The sequence below is a fragment of the Marmota marmota genome, unplaced genomic scaffold, assembly GCF_001458135.2.
Source record: "Marmota marmota marmota unplaced genomic scaffold, marMar, whole genome shotgun sequence".
NCBI lineage: Eukaryota > Metazoa > Chordata > Mammalia > Rodentia > Sciuridae > Marmota > Marmota marmota.
In genome coordinates, this window is record NW_026000037.1 from 48,951,261 (window position 1) to 48,964,764 (window position 13,504).

Below are 13,504 nucleotides of genomic sequence, written 5' to 3' on the forward strand. Positions count from 1 at the left end.
CGGAGTGGATTTTCGGCACAGAAACCACAGCCCCGCCAACAATCCCAATCCACAAACTCTCCCTGTATAAAAAATATTCAAAAAAAAAAAAAAAAAAAAAAAAAAAAAAAAAGGCGGGGCGCACTGAGCTTTCTTTGCCTCGGGTACTTACAATCCACTGCTGATTACACATTCATCTTCTCCGCCCGGAGCGAAGCGAAAGAGGAAGCAGATGGGAGCAAAGCGCCCGCGGCTCTGAGCATCCAAGCGTCTCTTTTTTGATTTCTTTGTTCTTCCTACTCCTTGGCAAAGTGGTCCGCTACAGATTAACGGTGAAAGCTCTAAGAGACTGTGGGAAATCTCTATTATAGCCGCTGCTTTGAGCACCACGCTCAGCACTTCAGCAACCCCCGTACGCAGCGGCCATCTTCTCCTCCCTCAGGACTATTTAATTTTGATTGGAATAAAGTTGGTGAATAATTTTTGTGTTCTTTATTTTATTTTATTTTTTTTTCAGAACAAATCATTATATGTTTTACAAAATGTTTTTATTTCTTATTCTGACAGTTTATCATTCTACAGATTTGAAATATCTGGTATATACTGGGAAGCAGAAAGCCTTACCTTTCTTTTTGCAGTCTAAAATTCATGAAAGCATCATGGGGAGTAAAATACCCAGGAAGCAGACCTTCTCAGAAGCAAAAGAAAACCAGAAAAAACGTTGTTAATTAAGAATGCATAATTGCAAGACAATATTCTAATATAAATTTTAAAAATTCTTGAAGTAATTGCAGTTATAAAAGTATTTCATGAAGTAGACAAATGACTTGGAACAGATTACCATACCACAAGAGAGGAGAGGTATATTAGTTTTCTCTTGCTGCCATAAGAAATTAATACAAAAATTTAACAGCTTACAACCACACAAAGTTAACTTACCTTTTTGTATGTCAAAAATCTAGTTCAAATTCCACTGATTGAAACCAAGGTTTTAGCAGGCATGATCTTTGTAGGAGATTTTAGGGGAGATTCCATTTCTTTCTTATTTGAACCACCAGTAGAAATTAGTTCAGAAAGAACTATTTGTTTTCTTTCTTAGTTTACATCTTCTAGAACTTTCTGCATTACTTGATTTGTGTCCCCCGCTTCATCCCTTGAGACTGGAATAACAGGTCAAATTCTTTTCAGATTGCATCTCTGTGGCCCACTTTTCTTATGTACAGACATTCCTCAACTTATGTTGAGTTATGTCTTGATAAATTCTTTACTAGTTGAAAATATTGTAAGTTAAAAATGCATAAATTAAATATACCTAACCTACCAAATGTTATAATTTAGCAACACTGTGAACTATAGAAAATAAGTTGCTTACCCTGTGGTCATGTGACTGAATCGGAGCTGTAACTCTCTTCTGTGGTCTATCATTGTGAGAACTTCATACAATGTATAATTTGCCTGGGAAAAGGTCAAAATTCAAAGTACAATTTATATTGAATGCGTACTGCTTTCATGTCATTGTAAAATTGAAAATTTGTAAGTCAAACCATCATAAGTAGAGAATTGTTTGCATTCTATTTTTAAGGACTCAGGCTTTTAATTGGGTCCATCCAGGAAATCTAGAACAGCCTTTCCCTACTTGAATACAGTTGACATTCATTACATTTACAAAGAGCCTTTTGCCATATTAAGTAACATATTCATGGCTTCCTAAACATTAGGATATGGAAATCTTTGGAATATCATTACTTTGCCTACCATAAGAAGTCTAAAGAAAGAAAGGTAGAAGAATCAGTTTAAAAGATAAAAACTAGAGAAAAATACTAACATTCCTAAATATCAAAAAACTAAAAAAGAAACTGGTAAAGATAATTGTGAAATATTTTTTAAAATATAATATTTTCTCAATCAAAGAAGCCATAAATGGACACATTCTAATTTCAGAGATATTCAAGGGGAAGATGTCCAGTTTTCCCCCAAATTTCCTGTGTTCAACAGTGATTATAAAATGTAAATTGTAAATCAAAAACCAATATTAGAGACCTCAAAATATTTCTAAGAAGATATATATATATATATATATATATTATATATATATATAATATATATATATAATATATATATATAATATATGTATACATATGTAGTATATATCTGTGTGTATATATATATATATATATATATATATATATATATATACACACACACATAAATACATACACATAGAATATGTAGATAGTAAATAAAACATAAAACATAAAACAATGTGACAGAACTAAGTACAGATAAATTATATCAATAAATGTAAAATAGCTTGCCTTAACTATTAAAAGACAAGATCTGAAGATTTCACAAAGTAAAAACTAATACCCATACAAGAGCCTACTATTGATACAAGAGACAAAGTGATTAAGAAGGAGGAAAATAAAATGTGGGTGAAAGTATTAAGAATTTTTAAAAGGTTAAGTTAAAATTAACATTAAAATGTAATTAAAAAAGGAGGCAGAATTTTGATGTCATGTAAGGACATTTCAGACCAAAACCTCACTAAATAAGACAGAGAAGGGTCTTTTATAATATTAAAGTCCACAGTTCACAGTGAAGACATTATAGTTTTGAACATCTATGCACCAAATGACCAGTAACAACTTTTATGAAGCAAATTACAGAAGATACAGAAGAAATAAATAAAAATGTGTTAAATGCAGAAGTGTTTAATACACTTTTTCAACCCTAGACTGATTTAAAAAAAAGTTAAAAAAATTAAGTAAAGACATGAATAACAAGTAAAAGATTAGGTTATTGACCTTTTTGTTCTACAATATAGGAAATAAATAGTAATGGTCAAATTGAATTGTCAACTTGATTGGATTAAGAGATGCCGAGGATTATGGATATGTCAATGAGAGTGTATTTAGGAATGATTGGCATGTAGGATAGCCAACTGAAATGGAGATCCTCCCTAAGCTTGAGCAGTACCAACCAAAAGAATGATGGCTTGGATGGAATAAAAGTTGGAAGAATAAGGAAACAGCAGCAGATGCAAGCTAGATTCTTCTTGACAGGGTTCTTGATTGTTCCTGCAATCCTCTGAGGATATCAGACTCTTGATTCTTCATTCTTCCAAAGTGGACTGTGCCAGTGGTTCTCCAGAAGCCTTTAGTCTCAGAGTAGGGTAGCACCGTTGATCCCTCCTGTTCTGGGGCTTCAGCCTCTTGGATAGTGCAGCTACTAGTTCTTTCAGCTCTCCAGCCTGCAGACGGCCATTGTGGACTATCTAGCTTCTAGTTGTGTAAGCCAACCTGATAAATCCCCTTTTATAATTATACTTCCTGTTAATTCTGTTCCTCTAGAGAACCCTGACTAATACATACATCTTATTTTCAATGAAAATAAGCCATGAAAAGAACTTTAATAAAATCTAAATATAGAAATTTTACCAACATTCTCTCTGACAACAAAGCCAGAAAGTAATAGCAAAATTAGAAAGCATAAAGTCACTTAATTGTAAAAAAGTAAGGTGCATAATAAATATATAATGCTCTGTTTTGTGAAGAATAATAAAAAATACACATAATTTGGAGCAAGATGGCAGAATAGGAAGTCTCAGATTTCACTATCCCCCACAAAGAGGTTCAAGTAAAAACTCTCCATACACAAGAACATTTTGGTACAAACCACTAAAACTGGAAAAAAGTTTCAGTCACCTGCATGGTCCACAGAATGGAATAAAATCCCTGAGGAAAGGCTAAGAGAGCAGTCTGACAGCTTTAAGGTATTTTGAGAGAAATTAGGGGTGAGGGTGGATTATTGAACTGAATATTAAATGATACTAAGGAATTTCTATTATATTTGTGAAAATGTTTATTGGTTATATAGAAAAGTCTAATTGTATTTAAATAGTGTGTTACAGTAGGAAAGAATTGACTGGTAGAACAGAGAATTTAGAGATAGAATGGGGCCTGATATAGGACTAACATGTTATTGCAGATTTTTGGGAAAGAGTGCTTTATTCAATTAATAGTTCTGAGACAATTGGTTCATCATATAGAAAAAAAATTGAAAACTGAAACATTTCTATTTCACATATAAAAATCAATTATAGAGGTGGGCCTGGTGGTGCATGCCTGTTATCCCAGCAGCTCAGGAAGCTGAGACAGGAGGATCCTGAGTTCACAGCCAGCCTCAGCAAAAAGCAAGGTGCTAAGTAACCCTGTCTCTAAATAAAATCCAAAATAGGGCTGGGGATGGGCTCAGTGGTTGAGTGCCCCTGAATTCAATCTCCAGTAGAAAAAAAATCAATTACATGTGCATAAATGACTTAAGTGTGAAAGGCATAAGTTTAAAACTTTTGGAGTTGGGGTTGAGGTTTAGCTCAGTGGTAGATTTCATGCTTAGCACTCTGCCAAGAAGTGTGTGAGTGCTAGGGGTACAATCCTAGCAACAAGAAAACACCAAACCAACCAACCAACTCCCCCTAAAAGTGAAACTTTTAAAATGTAAGATAATGTCTTCATTAATTTTATGCAGGGAAGAATTTCTCAGACATTATGAAAAAATTTAACCATATGTAATAAAAAGATTAATAAATTTGGTTACATTAATATTAAGAACATAAAGAGAAACTGAAAAGATAATATCTTCAGATAGTCACAAGACATAAAATTGGTGTAGTGTTAGTATCCAGAATATGAAAACAATTTTATAATTTAATAATAACAAGCAAGCCATTTGAAAAAGTGAACATTTTAGAGGAGATATGAATGACAAAGTTATGGAAAAGAGTCTAAACCTCACTCTAGTAATATCTAATGGATCACAATTGATTACAATGAGATATTTATTGCTTTATATCTATTAGTTTGTTAAAATCAAATCTAGCAATCCAAAATCTTGATATGAATATGGAGGAACAAGAACTTTTATGTACGCTATGGGAGTATGAATTGGGATAGTCTTTGGGGAAAAAACTTTTAAACTCAAAATTGCACTTATACCTATCTTATAGCCCAGCAATTCTTTGTAGGTGTACATTTTAGATATTCTCTTGTATAAGTACACTAGTATATGTGAACAAAATTATTTATAGTAATGTTGTTTATAAAAGCAAAAATGTGTATCAGTTATTTTACAATAATAATTGAAATAGAATTTATATGTTTTTGGTGAATGCTGGATTGCTTTCTTCTGCATGAATATTTTACTCAGTAATGAGAAAAAAAACAACATTCTTTCTTTAAGATTGATTTTTTTAAAATAATGAAAGTAGTGTGATAGCTAAACAGATGAAATGGCACCATTTTATTAGTTCTTTCATTGGGGGGAAAAGGCGTTAGTTCTGTCTTTTTCATGGTGGCATAATATATGCTTCCAAATAATTTTTCTTTCTTTTTTAAAATATTTTTTACCTTTGTTTTATCTATCTATCTACCTATCTATCTATCTATCGTATGAGGATGGAACCCCATACCTCATACATGCTAGGCAAGTATTCTACCACTGCACTACAGACCCAGCCCCCCAAATTATTTTTCTTAGTGGCATCTAAAATGAAAAAAAAATTTTCCTGCTTGTTTGAAAAAATATATATATTTTGGTACTGGGGATTGAAACCAAGACCTTGCACATGCTAGACTAGCACTCTACCACTGAGCTACATCCCCAGCTCTTTTTAATATTTATTTTGAGACTGGTGTTCACTAAGTTGCCCAAACTGGTCTTGAATTTGCAATTCTCCTACTTCAGCTTCCTGAGTCACAGGGATAATAGGCCACCAAAATCTGGTCTGATTAAAAATTTTTAATGGTTATTGAAGTGGTCCCTGGTACAGATTTATTTCATTTTGTATAGTTCCTCAAAATTCATTAGGATGAAATATAAGTAGGAAGTACAGTGAGAATAACTATACTTTTTAGTCTTTTATTACTGTTTCATTGAGGATTTTACACTTGACTTGTATTTTAAAAACCTGTAGTATTGCAGATTGTATGAACATAATTCTAAGATAAAATGGTGATGAACTTTGTTTTCTATAGTATACAGATCTAGCATCATTTAAGTTTACAAAAATCTTCAGAACTCACTTAGGCACTATATGAAAAATTTGTAAATTCTGTCCATTCATTAATGTAAGACACAGATGAGAGAAGCAGACACCAAATTCTTTCATAGTGGGTTCCTTTATTCTGCATAATATGTTATCAGAAAGCATGAGCCAATTGTCTCTAAGGATCCCTAAAAGAAGTAGTTTGGACTTTATAGTAGCACTCAATTTCTGATTGTGTGAAGGTGTTATCCCTAGGCAAAATGAGTAAGTAAGCAAACTTGTCCTCAGTGTTACATGATTTCCTCCCTGCCTCTTTAAATTGTATTTACAATTTGTATTAGTTTCTGGTTTTTCCTTTCAGGGTTTCTTTTACACACTAGGCAAATACACACGTACACACACACAAACACAGACACACACACACAAACTTTCTTGTATTTCTTCTTGGGTGGCATGTTTTATGCCCTACTTTTTTTTTCATGTGATATATCCTGGAAATCATCCCATGTTATTACAGTAGAGAACTCTTTTGTTTTTTTCTATGGCTGGATGGTATCTATTTATTTTGTGGATGAACCATAGCACACTTGACTTATCCCTATTAAAGGATATTTGAATTGTTTTCAATTGTTTGGTGTGACAAATAATGCTTCAGTGAAAAACCTTGTGCATATGTTGGTTCATATTTCTTGAAGTGTATTTTCAGGAAAGACTGCTAGAAGTGGGATTGTTGGATCAAAGGGCAAATATATCTACAGTTTTTTTTTTTTTTAGTATTACCAACTTATCCTCAATAGGGACCACAACATTTTGCATCCCAGCTACAAATAAGTCAGATGTCTGAATTAATTTCCTTATAATCTCAACAATGGAATGTATGGCCTAACTTTTAGATTTCTTTCAAACTGATAGGCAAAAAATAAATCTCAGTGTAGTTTAGTTTGCATTCTTAGCATTACATAGGTACATCATATTTTAATCTGTTTTAGACTTATTAGCTTTTTTTGTTGTTAACTAATATTAACTTACTTTTATGTTAGATTTTTAGTTATTTTCTTTTTATATTCTAGAATTTTTTGTATATATCTATATCTATCCATACACACAAAAAAATTTGCCATGCAAATTTATTTTTTAGCTATAAAATCAACTTATCTATTTTTTTTTAAATTTATGAATTCTTAGTTTTAAGTCACAATTAGAAAAGGCTTTCTCACTTCCAGATTGAAAGGCATTCAGTCGTAATTCATTTCTCCTCTGAACCTTCTTGCATTGTCTCACACGTGAGCTTTTGGGGGACACCTCACATCCAAGCACTTACATGATTTAATTTCTTTTTTCTTTTTTTGTACTTAGATCTATGATATTATCATAGGTTTATTCTGTACACAGTGTGATGCATTGATCCAATTTTATTTTCTTCCATGTTTAACCAATTGTCCTAGTGTTTTAGTCAGCTTTTTTGCTGCTGTGACTAAAGGACCTGACCAAAACAATTGTAGAGAAGGAAACATTTACTTGAGGGCTCATAGTTTCAGTGGACTCAGTTCTTAGAAGTCCAGCACCATTCCTCTGGGCTCCAGGTGAGGCTGAACATCATGGCAGAAGAGTGTGGCAGAGGGAAGCAGCTCACATGGTTATCAGGAAGCAGAGACAGAGTCTCCACTTGCCAGATACAAATATATACCCCAAAGCCACACCCCGAATTCCCACCTCCTCCAGCCATACCCTAGCACTTCAGTTACCATTTAGTTAATTCCTGTCAGGAGATTAATTCACTGATTGGGTTAAGACTCTTAAAACACAATCATTTCTCCTCTGAACCTTCTTGCATTGTCTCATACGTGAGCTTTTGGGGTTTACCTCACATCCAAACCATAACACCTAGCATCATTTATTAAAAATTCTTTTCCCCAATCAATTGAGATGCCACTTTTATGAAGTCTTGATATGTGCATGAGTCTGTTTCTAAACTTATATCAGAATTTGTTCTCTTTTTTTTCTTTTTCTTTTTAAAAAGCTTCTACATCTTCTATACTCACCAGTCCTGGACAGTATCTTTGCTACTATTAGGTCTTTCTCACTCATCCTCTTAGCCTTCTATTTATATGTCATAATAAAGACAGTGTAGTGTTTTTAAGAACCAGGAAGGCTAACTGACACCCCATTCCATTCTCAGTTTTGCTGCCGTTTTTATGGCTAGTTTTACTTTTACTAGAAACTTTTAGATATAAAAACTTGGTATTTTTGTTGTTGTTAAGATTCTAAATTGAACTTTGAGAAAATTATATTCCCAAGGACATAATACATATTTCTGTTGTTCATATTTATTTTCCTGTATTTAACCAGAATTTTATAACCTTTTATATATAGGTTTAAACATTTCAGCTTAGGGGCCTTCTGTTATCATATAATTCCTTATAACTTGTGTATGAAAGCTATTGATATGTAGGTTAATTTTCTATCCTGTAACCCTACTAGTCTACTTTATTGCTGCAGTTTTTCTGTTGATTTTCTTGTTTTTTTCCAGGAATTTCATCATGTCATATGAAAATAGTTGTTTTCTTCCATTCTAATTTTATTTTATTTGATTGAGTTGCTAAAATAAATTCGACAAAAAGGAGCAGAGATTTATTCCTGACTTTAGTTAGAAGTTGTTCACCTTTCCCCCCTCTTTTCTTTATAAAAGCTTCTCTACAAATTCTTCTGGGCTCATCAGGCCTGGGCAGTGTCTTTGCTTCTTCCAGGTCTTTTTCACCCATCTTCTCAGCCTTCATTGCAATGAAAATATGCTTTTCTTTGGCACACTTACCAAGAGTCCTGTTTCCCCTTCTGATTTACAATTTTGAAAATGAAGAAAGTTCGCCTTGTGTTTAGTCTTTCATCAGGAGCTTGAACTCAATTCACATTGTTAGCTTTTGAGTAGACGTGGACAAAGGAACAGTCTTTTTAAATGTGAAAACTTTTCCCATGTTTTAAGACTGCTATTAAAATATCACTCAGTTTCTACCATAAAGTAAGATAATATGTATTTTCTATGGACAATTAAGATACAACTAAAAAAGCAGAATTACTATCTCTCAGGGCTCTTGGCTAAGCTTTTGTCACTTTCTTCTATGTTGTTCCAAGTCGTGTGCCAGCTGGCTATGTGCCTTTAATCTCTGAAGTGGTCATGCTGTACCACTGGTGTGAACTTCTTTAGGATATAGAGGATTGAATAGGATGCAAAATTACAGTACAGATTTTAGAAAGGTTGAAAAAAATGATGAGTATTACTACAGGGAAATTCAAATAATTAAGATCAAAACAATTTTCTCTTAAATGTTTGAATTCAAGCCTAATGTGAATGTGAACACCATAACATCTTTTACTCTTCATCAATTTTTCAGTAACAAATATTTGATTTTTTGCAGGACTAGGGGTGTAGCTCAGTGGTAGAACTTGTGCCTGGCGCGAACAAGATCCTGAGTTTGATCCCTCGCAACCAAAAACTATTTTTTTTTAACCTTGAAATTTCATCACAGTACATTATGTCAAATAAGATCAACTCAAAATACACTTTTAAAAAGACTGTGAAATATAAATTCCAGAGATGGCAAATAGGTTTCTTCACATGCCAATGTCATTGCCTATCTGCTTAGAAGATTATGTTAGGGATAGTTCTGAGGCTGCAACTAGGTTCAGAAGGAAGAGTGCTGTGATGTCTGTCATGGACAGAGATGGGAAAGAAATGACATGGATGCTTGTTTGAAATACCTTACTACTTTAGAACTCTAAACATATGGGATGGGAATTTATAAATTACATTTGCTGTATTTTAGAAAGTAGCATTTTTATGTTTAAAAATAACTTTATTGTCAGTAATGAAATTTCAAATGTATTTTAATGTGTCTCAGTCTGAATTTCTAAGGGTCATCTTTTTCTATGGTTCAAATATAAAAATCACTAAACAATTATGGAACATCTTATAGGTGTTTCCAGTAAGTCATTCATATGAATGATAGTACAGTTGATTTCTGTGACATGGAAATGAGGGCAAGCTATCACTCAATTTTCAAAAACTGGAATTCACCACCTTGGGATCAGTCCTTTTTTTTTTTTCATTTAATCCATATATCATGGGTGCACTCACATTAACTGGGCTCATTAAGTATATTTGTTGATTTTTACCGAGAACTTTAACTGGAATAGGGACTGAAGAATTCCAGATGCTCCTGATGTTTGTAGGTGAGCTATTTGAGAAGCCAAATCTTCATCCAAACTGCAACTTATTGATTTATAATAAGAAATACAACAACCATTCGAACTAAAATACTGAAATCTATGTGACTTGGCCTTCTCATTAAAGGCACACCTACATGGAAGTAAAGTCATAATGTCCTTTGTGGAGCATTAATTAGAACAAGGAGTATTAGATTAATTGAATCTAAGAATAGTCTTTTCAGTAGATTTCATTTTGGCTCAGATTCTCCTGTGTATAAGTGCTTGGATGAGCACTGCCAAAGTGCAGTTCTCGGAAGCTCTTTTTTCTATTTATATTTGATTGGCCAATTTCCCTTTTGACTGACACATTTAATAATGCATTGTAATATAATTAGTCAAATAGCAACCATTCTTCAGGTCTGGCTTCCATTTGTCTTTTAAGGTGACTAAGCATCTGTACTCTGGTCCAGTAGAAATAAGAATTTTACTCTCACAGGGCTGTCTTATTTCTCTGATTTCTAGATTTTGTGGGAAGCCTCTCTACTCCTAGGTGCATAGACTACATCTTACTAAAAAAATTGTGGTAGGCTTATTTTTAGTGACTAACCTGAGAACTGGTTAGTTATATCAATTGTTTAAAATGCATACAGACAAGGGAGGGGAAAAATGGGAAAGATTTGAATAGTGTACAACATAAAGAAAGTTTTTAATGGATGTTAATATTCAGTAAAACATTATAGAACTACATTGATTTTCGCACATTTTTTTGCTGCATGCTCTAGCTTTAGCCCTCAGACCTCCCATGCAGACAGCACATATGTTCCATGGGGCTGTGCTGTTAAAGTTAGTGTCTAATGAAGTGTGCGATTAGTCTATGGTAATGATCTGAGGGAAAAGGGTCTGAATTAGGCTCAGGATGTTATCATGTAGGACTGCAATGCTTATTAAAAATGTATTTTTGTTTGTTCCTCACTTCATGATTATGTTTCTAAGATTTTTCTTCCTGTGAGCTACATTCATCAAATTTTATTCTATTCCACCCTGGAAAACAAAAGCTGACCCCATTACTACAATTTCACAGTAAATGCACATTATTAGGGTTCACAGCAACACTCTGTCTTTTGTAGCAATTTATAGTTGAGGTATTCTAAACAATTCCCCAAAAAAGCTTTCTTAAATTTACTCTAATTCTGAGGTTTCTATTTATAAAAGTGGTACATGATATAAGTCATTTTGTGTAATTGATTATAGTGACAGCATTTCCAAAAGGACAAGGGTTCTTTTGTATGAAACTGTCACCATTGGGGTGAATTAACAGGTATGACTTGGGAACTTACTGCTTCTTCCATATAAAATGGGGGATATTTACAAATAGTTTCTGTCTTGCCTAGGACAATATCTTTCAATATAAAACAAAACCCAAAAGAGAGCTATTTTAGTGAGTTTTGGATTTTAAAAATTTTGTGTTTTGAGAGGTTACAAAAGAAAGACTGTTTTTAAGAAGGCCCCTCTTACACTTGGATCATTGTGCACCTGAAAACTCTTGGCAATATTTCAAGAAGATGAGAAAAAGAAAATGGTGTTCCCTGTGATTTGAAGGTAGGGGAATTTTTCAGGGTTAGGGAAGAAATCTTTTACTTAGGTAGGTTAGAGAAGTGAGAATGGTGGATAGAGTGAGATATAAGTGGGAATGTGGGTGGATGACAGAAGTGGTGGTCATAGTTCTGAATTTTTGAGGTAGTGATTCCTGGAATTGATTTCAACACTTTGGAGACCAGTTTTAACAATGGGAAGAGGTGTGTGAACCTTGAGCTGGCCCCTGAAAACTGCAGTATTTGGCATTTGGGTTCTACTTGTGCTCTTCTGAGCACAACTGAGGACACATTCCGATTCCCAGGAAAGAGGAATCAGGCTATAATTCTATGTTCAGGATTAGTGTTTCAACCAAGGAAACATATTTCTAAGTGTATCCAGCATTTTGCTTCCTTGACTTTTGTTGCAGTTCAGAGTTTTCTTCCAGCCATTTTCTTTTAATAGAGTATTAAGTTGGACTTTTCCTGCTGACAAGGAACCTAATGACAAGGTTAGGCGTAAAGGCAACCTTTGAAGTTTTAAGGCATAAAACAATTGGGGGATAGCATTGCACCCGACAGGTCTTATTAGAAGGTAAATAGGCTCCACTATTCCTAATCACCCCCTCAGCACCAACTTTATCTTTCCTTCCCCTCTCTTCCTTTCCTTCTATGGAAAATAGAAGACTAGGGTGGAAAAAAGGGAAAGCACTGGAGCTGTGTGTTATTTGCCTAGGGAAAGAGGGCTTTAGTTTTTCTTTTTTGTCCTTGAGAGTATGCTTAGCATCCCTAAGGACAAGTAAGTGGGCTTACTCACAAATGCTTCTGAGACCCCCTGAATTGATGTATCCTGGTCCCGGAGACTTGGTGATCTACCTGAACAGGAAGGTGGAGAACTGGAGAGAAAGTGCACCATGGGTGGGGCAATGTGGAGCTGACTGCACTCGCATTAGGCTAAGGAAGGGATTGTGCGTTTCCCAAGAGTAAAGTGGGAAGGTAGCTGGGTCTTAGCCATCTTGACTGAAGGCTGTTCCTTTTTACTGATGGCTTAGCTAAATGCATGTTGCCCTCTTGGGACATTTTTTTCCTCTGGGAGTTGCAGTTAGTGATATTCTATTTATGTTTCATATTTTTCATTTTTCCATGTAATTTACATAGACTTCATAATTATTAAACTACTACATAATATTTTAGTATGAATGTATGTCATGCCAGGCATGGTGGCACATGCCTGTAACCCCAGCAGCTCAGGAGGCTGAGGCAGGAGGATTGCAAGTCTAAGGTCAGCCTCAGCAACTTAGTGAAGTCCTAAGCATCTTAGCGAGACTCTGTCTCAAAATCAGAAATAATAAGGGCTGTGGATGTGGCTCAGTGGTAAAGCAACCCTGGGTTCAATCTCTGATACAAAAAAAAAGTGTCACAATGGCCCCAATTTTGGTCATGGAGTTATTTTTAAAAATTAGAAATGCTCCTGTAATTTTTGTGGTTTTAAAATTATTTTATTTTATTTTTTTGGATTATATTTTCAACAAAAGAATTGATCAGATGTGAACATTAAACATTTTTAAGAATCTTAAAATACCTACAATATGTATCTTTAATAATATTTAAAAATTGTAATTTGCTACCTTCAAAGTTTTCTGCGTACTCTTATCTGATTAATCTTTTGAATCTGCTATTTTAAAAATATGTAATTATTGTGTTCAAA